The 12,093-nt window shown below is 38.6% G+C and overlaps 1 protein-coding gene across 3 annotated transcripts in view; it reads right to left on the bottom strand.

The window, feature by feature from the left end:
• The window catches only part of LOC134226298 (uncharacterized protein DDB_G0271670), a 236,034-nt gene extending 224,720 nt beyond the window's left edge, over nucleotides 1-11,314 (bottom strand). For all 3 annotated transcript variants that reach the window (XM_062706981.1, XM_062706982.1, XM_062706980.1), the window contains exon 1: nucleotides 9,800-11,314. The gene's annotated coding sequence lies outside the window, so the exon portion shown is untranslated. The remainder of the gene's footprint in view (nucleotides 1-9,799) is intronic.
• Between the last annotated feature and the right edge of the window lie 779 nt (nucleotides 11,315-12,093).

Raw genomic sequence — 12,093 nt, 5'->3', positions numbered from 1 at the left:
AGAAAAGGTTTCGAGGTAGGGTATCTGTTCCCATGTTAATAACAGCCCGTATATTAATCCCAACCGTCGATAAACCAAATGAAAAATCAATTGATTTACACTTTCACACATCGTATGTACACAATAATGGATGGAACACATTCTCGAATGTTTGGAATATTATTCAAGATTTTGTTTGAGTAATGCTTTAATGCACAAGAATCAAATTATCAAAAGATAAAATTTATAAAACACTTTTATTTTCATTTTCCTACCTCTGAACTGTTGGTTTGATGCACTGCTCGATTGCTACTAGCAGATTTATATGCCCATTGCCTTATTGTTATTGATATAGGAACAGATACCCTAGTTGGCTTCGCGAATGAGAAGAAGTCATTATAGTGAGAGGTAAATTTGACGCTATCGTCACCGAAAGAATGCAACAAGCCCTGAAGTATACTAGTAACTGGTGTATTAAAGGAGGTCTTAGCACACGCACCAACGGAGAGCTGCTGTCATAACGATTCGCTTCGGCTCCACATTTTGGCAATCCTGCCAGGTTATTTGTTGGATCCTGACGTTGATTTCAAATGATGAGTTGTATTCAATTGTTAATGTGCTAAAATATTTGATGATTAAAAAACACAAGGCAATGGGTTTTGTATTGCTACAAAGCGCGTCTGGTAGAACGCTGCCAAATGGATTGTGGTTTGAATGATCATAAAGAAGGTGGTTCAAGACCGCTGCAAAATGGATTGTGATTTGGAAAATCATAAAGCGCGTCTGAAAGACCGCTGGAAAATGGATTGTGGTTTGGAAAATCACAAAGCGCGTCTGGTAGACCGCTGGAAAATGGATTGTGGTTTGGAAAATCACAAATCGCGTCTTGAATACCGCTGGAAAATGGATTGTGGTTTGGAAAATCACAAAGCGTGTCTGGAAGACCGTGTCTCAGAGACTGCCGAGAAAAGGGTTGACAATCTAGAAAATCCCAAGGTGAGTCATGGAAGCATTGATTTTGGTTAAAATAAATTTAGTTTGAAATATATAACTTGGCAACTTTTGTGTACATGAGACTACCAGTTAAGCTAGTTCTAACAAAATCTGAGTGATATGGAGATCTAACGTATGCTACAAAGTTGTTTGGAAGACTTAATATATTATCTTGAAGTTTATTTAGGAATTTACTGACTTAGTAGTCGTAGCGGAATTACCTATTGGATGAGATATCCAACATTCATGAAGCTCAAAAACGTTGCCAGCATTCACAAAGTCATAAGTTTGGAGTTATTGGCTAATAGTACTGGTTAACATAACTCTAAAATTTAGGTATAAACTTATGCTATATCATTTAAGTACGATATCTCTGCGAAATTTTAGATAAATATCATATTCCCAAACTTCTTGTGCATGCGACTCACCTAGCAGAATCGCATATTGCTTGCGACCTTCCCAAATCGGCTTTCAGAATTTGGATAAAAATGAGTTCGCGTTAGATTGAACAAATCATTATGAATTGTATTTATATTACTTTGAATGGATTGGAAATGATTTGGAATTCGAACGGATTTAGATAGGATTTGGATTAGATTTTGGTTGGATTTGAATTGGATATGGATTGGATTTGGAATAGATTTGAAACGGATTTGGAATAGATTTTGGTTGGATTTGGATTGGATTTGGACAGGATTTGGATTGGATTTGATTTAGATTTAGATTAGAATTGCATTTGATTGGATTTGGAACGGATTTAGATAGGATTTGGATCGGATTTGGATTGAATGTGGAATGGATTTGGATTGGATTTAGATTGGATTAGGATTGGATGTTGATTGGAATTGGATTGAATGTGACTTGGATTTTTATTGGAATTGGATTTGAATTGTTTGGATTTCATTGTATTTGACAAAATCTCAAAATTTATTGTTCTCCACTCATTACATAGATCCAAAGCTAATGGCTTTGATAGATTTGTTGGACATAATAGGGACAAAAGTATGAATCAAGATTCATCTTTCGCAACCCATCATTGATCAGCCCAAGACCTCCCTGGAAGTCGCGGCCCACAGTTTGGGAACACATGTTCTAAGCGGTTGTTAGCAAGTTCAACATCGATATGTTGAAGGTCAGCTTGCTGGTATTACTATATATGAAGCTGATAGTTGGATTTAATGGACGGTATAAGATATTTAGATTATTGCTACAATATAAAATGTTTCTTGTGAGATCAATACCATAACACTAGGTAGGTACCAATCTATATAATAAAAATGAAATGGTCTGTGTTCGTATCCGCATAACTCGAAAACGGCTGGATGGATTTTTTTCATTCCTTCAGCAGATATGTTCGTTATCGCTTCCGACGGGTTTATATGATATTTCCTTATGCAAAAATTACGATTAAAGTTGAGTAAATCGTGAAAAACCAAAATAGAGATTTGTATGGATATTTCGCATGGGCAGTTCAGAGCGCGCATTTTCGCCTACTTTGCACTTTTGCAGGACAACGTCTGCCGGGTCGACTAGTTTAGTATAACATTTAAATGATACAACCTAATGACTTGCATTTCGTTGTTCTGCGATTGAAAACCACGGTGAACAGATAAGTTTATTTTTGAGTTCAGTTTTCAAAGGAAATTATCGGTTTCTCAAAAGCAATATGTTCATCTTCGTCTTGCGTAAATAACTTTCAAAAAAATCATTGCGTTCTATGCTAGAGGATTTTTTTTGTCTTTTTTAATGAGAGAAGAAGGGAAATGTGGGGTTTGAGTCAGTTACTATCAGCGTGTTATTATACATCAACACCTCAGCGTGGCGATCAGTGCGCAGCAAGCCATGACTCGGCCTCTTCTGGTCAGACCTCCGTGGCGTGCACACGCACCCACGGAGAGCTGCTGTCATAACGATTCGCTCCGGCCATTTGGGGCTCCACACTGGGCACTGTCCGAGTATACATCATTTGAAAAATATGGATCTGGTCCAAAGCGATATCTGTCGTTTCTGTGGCATGGAACATGAAACATCGGAGCATCTGCTTTGCAGTTGTGCTGCATTACAAAAAACAAAGGTTCAAAATCTTAAATGGTGCATACATGCAACCTGAAGATATTTGGACAGCAAATCCCAAAAGGGTAGTTGATTACATCAATGCTTTCTCACCTGACTGGGGGAGCACGCGTCAGAAAGCCTATTTGGTTATCATTAATTCTCGGGTACTTATTCAAAAGGACGTATGTGATTTTGTAAACAAAGTTTCAAACGTCGATTTGTCCAATCTGATGGCACTTCCACGCAAACCAACACCACCAACAGGTAGCCGGAGGCTCCCCCTACCTGTCTGTGGTGATGGTTTGCGTGGGAGTGCCATCAGATTAGACAAAATGACGTTTGAATTTTTGTTTATAAAATCACATACGTCCTTTTGAATAAGTACCCGAGAATTATTGATTTTCCAGCTGATTTGATGCGACATATTAAATAGGGGTTCACCACAAAAGATCCATTAGTGGACGCAGTGGTTTCTCGCCTTTAAAAAATACTGAATAGGACCAAAACGCATCAAATTGGACAAGTTCAGTGAGACGGTTGTAATGCCCTTTTACTGAAGACCTACAGTCTGTTTACTTTTAGACTCTAGCATGTTTCGAAAATTTTTGGCTTCGCAGTCTTGAAGGGAAATGAAAAGTATGTTTTGCCTTTCTCGTACAACTAAGTTGTACCGAAAGGCTATCATTTCACTCCGAAAACGAACTTTTTATAGAAGCCTCTTAGACCCATAGTATTATATACCAATCGACTCGGATCGACGAGCTGAGCACATGTCTGTCTGTCCGTGTGTATGTATGTGTGTATGTGTGTGTGTATGTGTGTGCACAAAAGCTATAAAAAACATTAGACAACTTTTCGTATGGTAATCCTTAACCGATTTTCTCGCAACAAGTTTCATTCGACAGGGGACAAAGTCTTGTTGATCACTATTGAATTTTATAACGATCGGTCATTGCGTTTCAAAGTTATGAAGAAAGTGGTACATCGGACCATATAAACCCCATATTAGGTTGGTGTCTTAACTAAATGCGAGAAAGGTACCACCAACGCTAGGTGGATTAATCTTGTTTTTAATCTTTTCTCGACGTTTCGGTCCATTTAGGGCCTTTGTCAAGGGGTCGATTTGTTAAAGTTTCTTTGTCAAACATGTTTCCGTGAAACGTGCAATGTCATGTGAACTATATGTTTCAAATTGGCTCCGATCTCCAAACTGAGTCTATCAAACATTAAACGTAACAATGCGAGTAGAAGTAAGCACTGTAGTAGTTAATGTACCTAGAGAGTACCCACGCCTAGTATAAATAGTGAAAACTGCGATTATTTTCTCATATTTCAACACGTCTCAAAATAAAAACGAGTGGTCGGAATGTTAGTCTGTTCGGGATTTGCATTGAATAGGATTGAAGTTCTTTGAAATCTATGACTATAATAAGACTAACCTACCAAAGCCGTCGCTGCCCTTATTACCTACAGTTCGACTAACTAAACAGACAATACAAAACTTATTCTTTGTTTCGCCTCTCCTCGGCACGCATTATGATTGCGCAGAACAAAGATTTAGAATCTTCAGCTTCATTTTCAATAATATGGGAGCGATAAGTAAATGTTAGTCAAAAAATATAATTGATACCCCAAAATCAATTATCATAAAATTTAAAAAATAAGAAAATGATAACAAAATATTTCAGTATTTCAATTTTCCGGGAAATTCGGGAAACTAATGTATACATCCCGGGAGATTTGATTTCCCGGAATGGAAGTCCTAGATTAAATCCACCGGTCAAACTCCTAGCTTTGTCTTTGATCAAATTCATCGTTGTCTTATTTCTTCTTCTTCTTCTTCTTCTTATTGGTATTACATCCCACACTGGTACATTACCGCCTCGCAGCTGTTCATTCAGCACTTCCACAGTCATTAACTGTGGGGTTTCGAAGCCGAAGGTACAATTTTTGCATTCGTATATCACGAGGTTAACACGAGGTTATGCCCAAAGAAATCGAGACGACTTCCAAACCGAAAATTGCCTAGACTGGCACCAGGAATCAAACCATGCCACTCTCAGCATGGTCATGCTTTGTAGCCGCGCGTCTTATCGCTAGGCTAAGGAGGGCCTATTGTCTTATTCCGGGCAATTACAGACCTTTAATCATCACATCTAGTTTAGCCTTATTCCGGTCAAACGCCTGATTTAAAAGACGAGCTTACACCCATCATTGTCATTATCCGGGAAAACTCTTCTTTTGACATCCACAATTACCATACACAGTTAAAAATTCTGAAAATTACACGCCATGGAAATATTTAAACTCTTATTTTTGTATTCAACAGCCTCTAATTTCGGGGCCCTCCTTAGCCGTGCTGTAAGATGCGCGGCTGCAAAGCAAGACCATGCTGAGGGTGGCTGGGTTCGATTCCCGGTGCCGGTCTAAAAAATTTTCGGATTGGAAATTGTCTCGACTTCCCTGGGCATAAAATTATCATCGTGTTAGTATCAGAAAAAAAGAAGCCTCTAATTTTACATCCAACTTTTTCTTTCATGAAATATTGAATACAAGCTCCCTAGTTACAACGACATGTAATTTCAAAAAAGTGATGGAATAAAGAGTCGAATCCAGCGCAGCCTTTTTGTTACATCATACAATGCTGTAACATGTTTATACTGTGTGGGGTAAATCCGGTTGAGATGCCACCCCGTTTTAAAAATCGATATTTCTTCAATATCTCCGTTAAATTTAAACTCTTATACATAATTGTTTTTGATAGTTTAGGGATCCTACTACTTAGTGTAGAAGTCATCTGCAAAACAAACAAAAATGGGCTGTATTATCCACATTGCAAAAAAAAAAAAAAATCAAATCCGGGTGAGATGCCACACCTCAGGACAAGTGGAAAATGTTGTAGGAATGGGATTATTATTTTTTTGCGATTAACGATATTTTTCCAGAAGAGCAATCATTTATATTTGGATTTCAATCCTAAAACAAACAAATTCTTCACGTGAACAATTTCTTATTTCTACTGTGTTACAATACATTGTCCACCCAACAAACTATTTAAGCTGAATAAGCTACTTTTTTAGCTGAAAAGGCCATTTAGCAATACATATAAACCATTTTTACTTCATAGTTTTTCCCCCACAATCAATTACACAAATCGCCAAAAATCGCAAATATTGCGTGTTTTACATCCACGACGTTTTTTGAGCTTGTCTGACATTCTAAGATGCCTAACGCTAAGCCACATGTTCTTCATGGTAATGTTCATCCATGCCTACTTTTCCTTCGTATTTAGGGTATATGTTCTTTGAATTCATGAGATGTACCATCAATAACAATCGAATACGGAGGATTGGAGTGCAAATAGATTTGTTTCTTATTATTGTATTATTTTCAGTAGTAAGCACGCATAATAACAATAAAAACGACGTATATTAAGTCGAAATTGTTCTTTGTGCAAATATCAATGTTTCGGAGCAAGTTAATAATGAAGGAATAAATATCCTAGGACGTGTTGATTTTTTTGGGCAGGATTCTATTCCCAATCTTTTTCAATATACAGTGAACGTTCGCTAATTGAGTTTTTTCTAGTCCAAAAAGCATGGTTGGGGGTTCGCTAATTGGGGCGAAACCCAATTGAAAAGCAGCTAAACGTCAGAATGTGATGTTAAAAACGCGTTGACGTTTTGTTTCCGTGTTTGGCGGGATCGATATTAACGGCATTCGCTAGTTGGGGTGAGGTCGTCCCCCAATTAGCGAACGACCACTGTATTGGTATTCGTATTTTACTCGATTTTCCCATCTATCTAATAATAATAGTTCATTTTAATGCTGATAATATGCAGGTGTGGCGTATCACATTGATTTCTAACAGATTGTACATAATTGTAATTTTTACTCAAAACGTTCACTGCTTACAAACATAACCTAGGGACACGGCAGATATTTCCGTCTATGGTCTAATTCCCATCATAAGAGCTAAAACCAATAAAAGCAACGTCCATCTGCTAGAAATCCACTATAGTGCACTATGGCAGAACGTTTCTCCTGTGGTTACGCTTTGGTACGGATGAGTTATTGCAAAAAAAATGTCTTTTTCAGTGGTTTATGAACAGAAAACATAGGTGTTTTTACTAGAAAAGCAAATACAAGTTCGAGACTATGACGGGAATAAAAACGCAAACGAAAATACCTGCCTCAACCTTACAAGCTTTAAAGAGAATCCAAATATTGAAATAAACATGCGGAACCGTAAGAAACGAAAAAACTTTATTGAAAATAGCGTTAGAAATTTTACGGCATTCGCTCCAAAAATAATAGTGTGGTAACGTCATATAACTTTTTTCAAGAGATAAACAAGCCAAGGGTTAAAAATCTCTTTCATAAAAACAAAAAAAACTTTTTGGGTGATATGAATGAGCAGTTAGTAATTACGTTTTTGTTGTTCCTACACTCTCACATACATTTGCGCCTATATGTATATCAAGTCTGTTCTATCATATCTCTAAAGTGCGGCTTCTATACCGACGCGGCATCTCACCCAGAGTTACCCTAATTCAAACAAACGCCTACCTTTAAAGAAAGAATCACATCGACCATCACCCTCACCCGAACAACGCCTTCTTTCGTAAGTAATTCGTAAGCAATCACTTCCATGTTGACTTGTTCCCGATAAATGCGTTATTTGTGAAGAAAGTAACACATAAATCATTGATTTTTTCTGAGCAAACCATCAAGCAATGAAGGGATAACAATTATCATTGCTTTATACACGGCTAATGCATGCTTTCTACGAAAGGATTATGTCGTTTTAATATTATTATCGACCGGCGTTATATTCACCGTTTCGATTTTTTTTCGAGCGCCACTTAGTCAAACAATTTAATAAACATATGATAAAACTAGCTGACCTGGCGATCTTTGTCTCGCCAAAAGATCATTTTTCTGATACATTTTTTTGCGTACATAATTTATCTAGAATGCATAGTTCTTCAGAATGATTTTCATTTTTTTTACGGTTTTGTAATAACATGTTTTCTATTAGTTAAGTACACAGACAAAAATAAGCACATATCGATCTTTCCATTATCGATTGATAATGACAACTTCGTGTTATATATATAAATGATGAAAATTTGAATTTCCCATACAAAATATACGAAAAATTATTTCATCGAAGAGATTGGATTTGATTTTGAAATTTTTCCAGTTTCATCGTAAATAGAAGAAGAAAACGAATGTGAATTAGGGGCGATTCAAATATGACGTCCACTACTTTTTGGGATTTCTAGATCCCCCCCCCCCCTCCCACCCTTTTTCGTATACCTAGTATATGTACTGTCACAAAATCTTAGACCCCCTCCCCTCCTAAAATCTGTGACATCATTTTTGAACGACCCCTTAGCAAAATTTGGGCTGTCTATTTTTGAGAAGAAACAATGTTTTCATCAATAACGCAATGGCCTATTATGAAAAATATGTTATGAACACCTCAAGGATATTTTTTGCGAATCAATCAATGACAAAGCAAAGATTTTGTTACCAATTTGGACACAAATGATCCTATTAAACATGAATTCGTACAAGTTCTGGTTTAATGGAATCGGAAACATTGCTGGGTCAAATAAAGTCATGATGATCTTTCTTTTCTACCACGTGTTCTGATTAAAAACGAGCAAATTCATCCCAAATTTAAACAAAATCCTTACCACCACTTTCCGGTATCAGACATTACATGGAGGCTTCAGTGAAATAACCTTACGCCATAAATATAGTTTTTTCTAAAATACCCAATACATGACATTATTTTATTTCACGTAAACCCATTTACAAAATGTTCATTTTTTTCAATATCAACCATATAATCAACAAAATAAATAAATAAAGACATATAGAATAAAATTATTAATACATATAACATATTTATTTTATTGGGAAAAGCATAAGTCATAATTAGTTATGTAACCAAATACAAATTTCTCATAAGAATATTCTCTCTTGCAAATAGAATAGAACAAAGCAAATATTTTACAAACAACAAAAAATAAAAATATTTACTTAGGTTATATTATTCTTAATTCATCAGACTATTCTTTAATAATGTGGTTATGAAACCGTTTCTTAAATTTATTTGTATAATATTTGATATATTGTTTTTGTTTGAGCATGCATTTGTCAACGAGCACACACAGAAATCAATTCATATAAAAAACCATATAACCCAATACCAAGTTACAATATTGTCATCCCTTCCTGCACGGGCAGCTGCTGCCGGCGAACATTCAAGCCCATAACTTTGAATTAGATTCAGAACTAGGTCGACAGTTCCTGTCTCAGCTTCACTTTCACTTCGGCACGGTTTCCTCTCGCCAGCCCAGGCAGTGGCAGTGGCAGCGGCAAAATCTCTCACAGTTCCAGCTAAGTCGGGCGTGAAGATACCCCGCTCAGTGACGTTTGTCGTTCGTTCCGGCAATGTCGTCAACGAAATGTGGAGCAAGACTACGCGGTAGCCCGAGCTACAAGAAGACCTTAATGTGTTTCACGGGATCACCCATACATGCACAGCGTCATCCGACAAGGACAAAGGAGACGGAAACCAAAACAGACCCCAGCCCTGGAAGCTTTTGCGTCGGTAGAAAAGCACTTTGAGGAAGAATGTGTCACTCCTGGGAGTTGCTTAAATCGATACCAGGGTTGTATTTGTTGAATATTTAAATAACGATAAAAATTTATCAATAGTTCATCAGTTGCATGCACAAAAAAACAATGAACGCACCTTTTTAGAAACTGCAATCCTCCACTGTTGGCAGGATTCCGGCTATGCACACACAATCTCACTGACACTTTCTTTCGGTTCGTCCGTTTTTCGAGTTGGGGTGTCCAAGTGCGCGGGGTCCACGTGTCATGCGGTTGGCGTAAGGCGTCGCGCGCGGCACAAGGAGCTGCGTTTCTCCCTGCGAAGGCGCTCCTGTCTCGGCAGTGTTATACTTTGCGCGCGGGGTTTTCTCTCGCTTTGGGGGAGGATTATGAAAATTGGTTCCAACAGCCGGCTTGGGGGGGAGCTTGGAGGGAATTGCAACGCCAACGGAGATCTCGGCAGCTAGCGCCACTGGCTGTTGGGTCACGCACGCATACGAACACACGTTTCGTTGATAAATTTCACCAAGTTTTCCACTGACGGTAGGGGGCAATTTTTTTTTCGTCACACGCTGATTTATGTTTTTATGGCTTCGGAATCCTTTTTCGATGTCAATAGTTAAGAGATCACAAACACGGTCAATTATTTTGTCTTGATTTTAGAAATTTCTTTGGATATTTTTGTGTCACTGGGTAATTCTCACTCTTTCACAATTGCTCATCCCGTCGAGAAGGACTTCTTCCTTTTCCTGAATTTATTTAGAGTGTATATTTCACTTTTCCAATCACATAAAGAATAATTCTTGCTCTATACAATATTCCGTTAATTTTTGCTTTTCTGTTACACCTATTTAAATTAATTCATCTGCTTTTGTACTATGAGGTTTCCGGTTGTTTCTTCAAATTTTTGATTTGTGTTTGCTCCAGCCGAGAAAAATCGATTGTTCGGGAATGACTATCCCACTGTATTCGGGAACTTTTAGCCGAATTTACTTGAGTTTCACTATATCACAGTTTAGGGTTTTGCTTCGTTTCTTCCAACAACTGAAATCACTGTAATCCTTGAATGCTTTGTCCTTCGCTTGCAATAAATTCTCTTCTGCGATGAGGTAATCTGGATAAATGAAAAACTTGCCACTCTGATTCATATAGGATGTATGTCCTGTTCTATTCGGGGATAGGCCACCACCTCTTCATTGCCCTAAGTGCACCAATTCTACACTCAGAGTCAACACCGGTCCGTATCCTTTCAACGGCGCAGTTGGTCTCGTTCAATATCCTTTCCGATGCGTGTGGACAACTCCCGGTCGCCGAATATCCTGTTCTCGCACAGAATCTCACCAAATCACTCTCCCACAGCCGAAAAGCTCACCGCGCGGCGCGGATCTTCCTGCCGTACCGCAGGATACCTTTCAGGATAATCTCGCCCTCGCGCGCGCGAAAACTCGTCGATGCTTTTCGTCGGGTTTCGGTCTACGGTGCTGCTCTTTCCTTTCTCTATGCTAGCAGTTCGGGGCGCGGACCGCGGCTTTTCCACATGATGCGCGAACCGAAACAAAAACTAAACTGAAACCCACCATCGTCTGGTGGCGAGCGTTTACCTCTACTCTACCTCTCCGGGGGGCTCTGTGCTGGCTGATGATGGCAACAACACGCTTCGTCGTCGTCGTCGTCGGCCGTCCGTCCCCAATCGGAGTCAGCGTGTGCGAAGCAGAGAAACCAAAAGAAAACCCGGTCGCCCCACGATGGATCGTTTGGCAACGCAACGGTCGTTGGGTGGAAATGGGGGGCTTAGCGGAACGGTGGTGATGACGATGGTAATGGGGGTGGTGGCGGCGGCGGACGACGGGACTGCCCCAATAATGTGGCGGTGGAGACGGGACAGAGAGTCAGCAGTCGATGGGTGGCTAGGCGGGTTGTTGGTTGAAGCGAGAAGAAGGAAAACATAAAAATGAACCTACGTTGGGAGAGAACATTTTGCGAGCGTGAGAAGTGAACTGGTGCGTATGGCGAAATTGAACGAGAGCAGGAGAAAGTCTATTCATCGACAATGAATCACACGTGGGAATAGTAATTTTTGGATAGTGCAGTTTCGCGGATTGCTGGACACAAGTAAAACAAAACCTCTTTCAACTTTTACCATTTATATCTGATGTCTGAACTTAAATCAATGTACAGTTTAGTTCGATTATGATGAAAATTACAGAACGTGTAAATACCAAAAACCCATTTCAATTGAGATTTTTCCCAAACCATGCAAAGATAAGCTTATTAGGAGTAAACTGATGAACTAGGCAAATATTTTGTAGATATTTCTGAAGCTAATAATTACGTTGGAAAAGTTTACGATCACAATTGAATTCAGTAAAAAACAAAATCTATTTCCTAATATGCTTATGATTCTTCATTTTATTACTGTCTCTAGGTGAAATC

This window comes from Armigeres subalbatus, chromosome 3 (assembly GCF_024139115.2).
Source record: "Armigeres subalbatus isolate Guangzhou_Male chromosome 3, GZ_Asu_2, whole genome shotgun sequence".
NCBI lineage: Eukaryota > Metazoa > Arthropoda > Insecta > Diptera > Culicidae > Armigeres > Armigeres subalbatus.
Note: the sequence above shows the minus strand (reverse complement) of the source record. Positions and strands in the feature narration are given on the sequence as shown.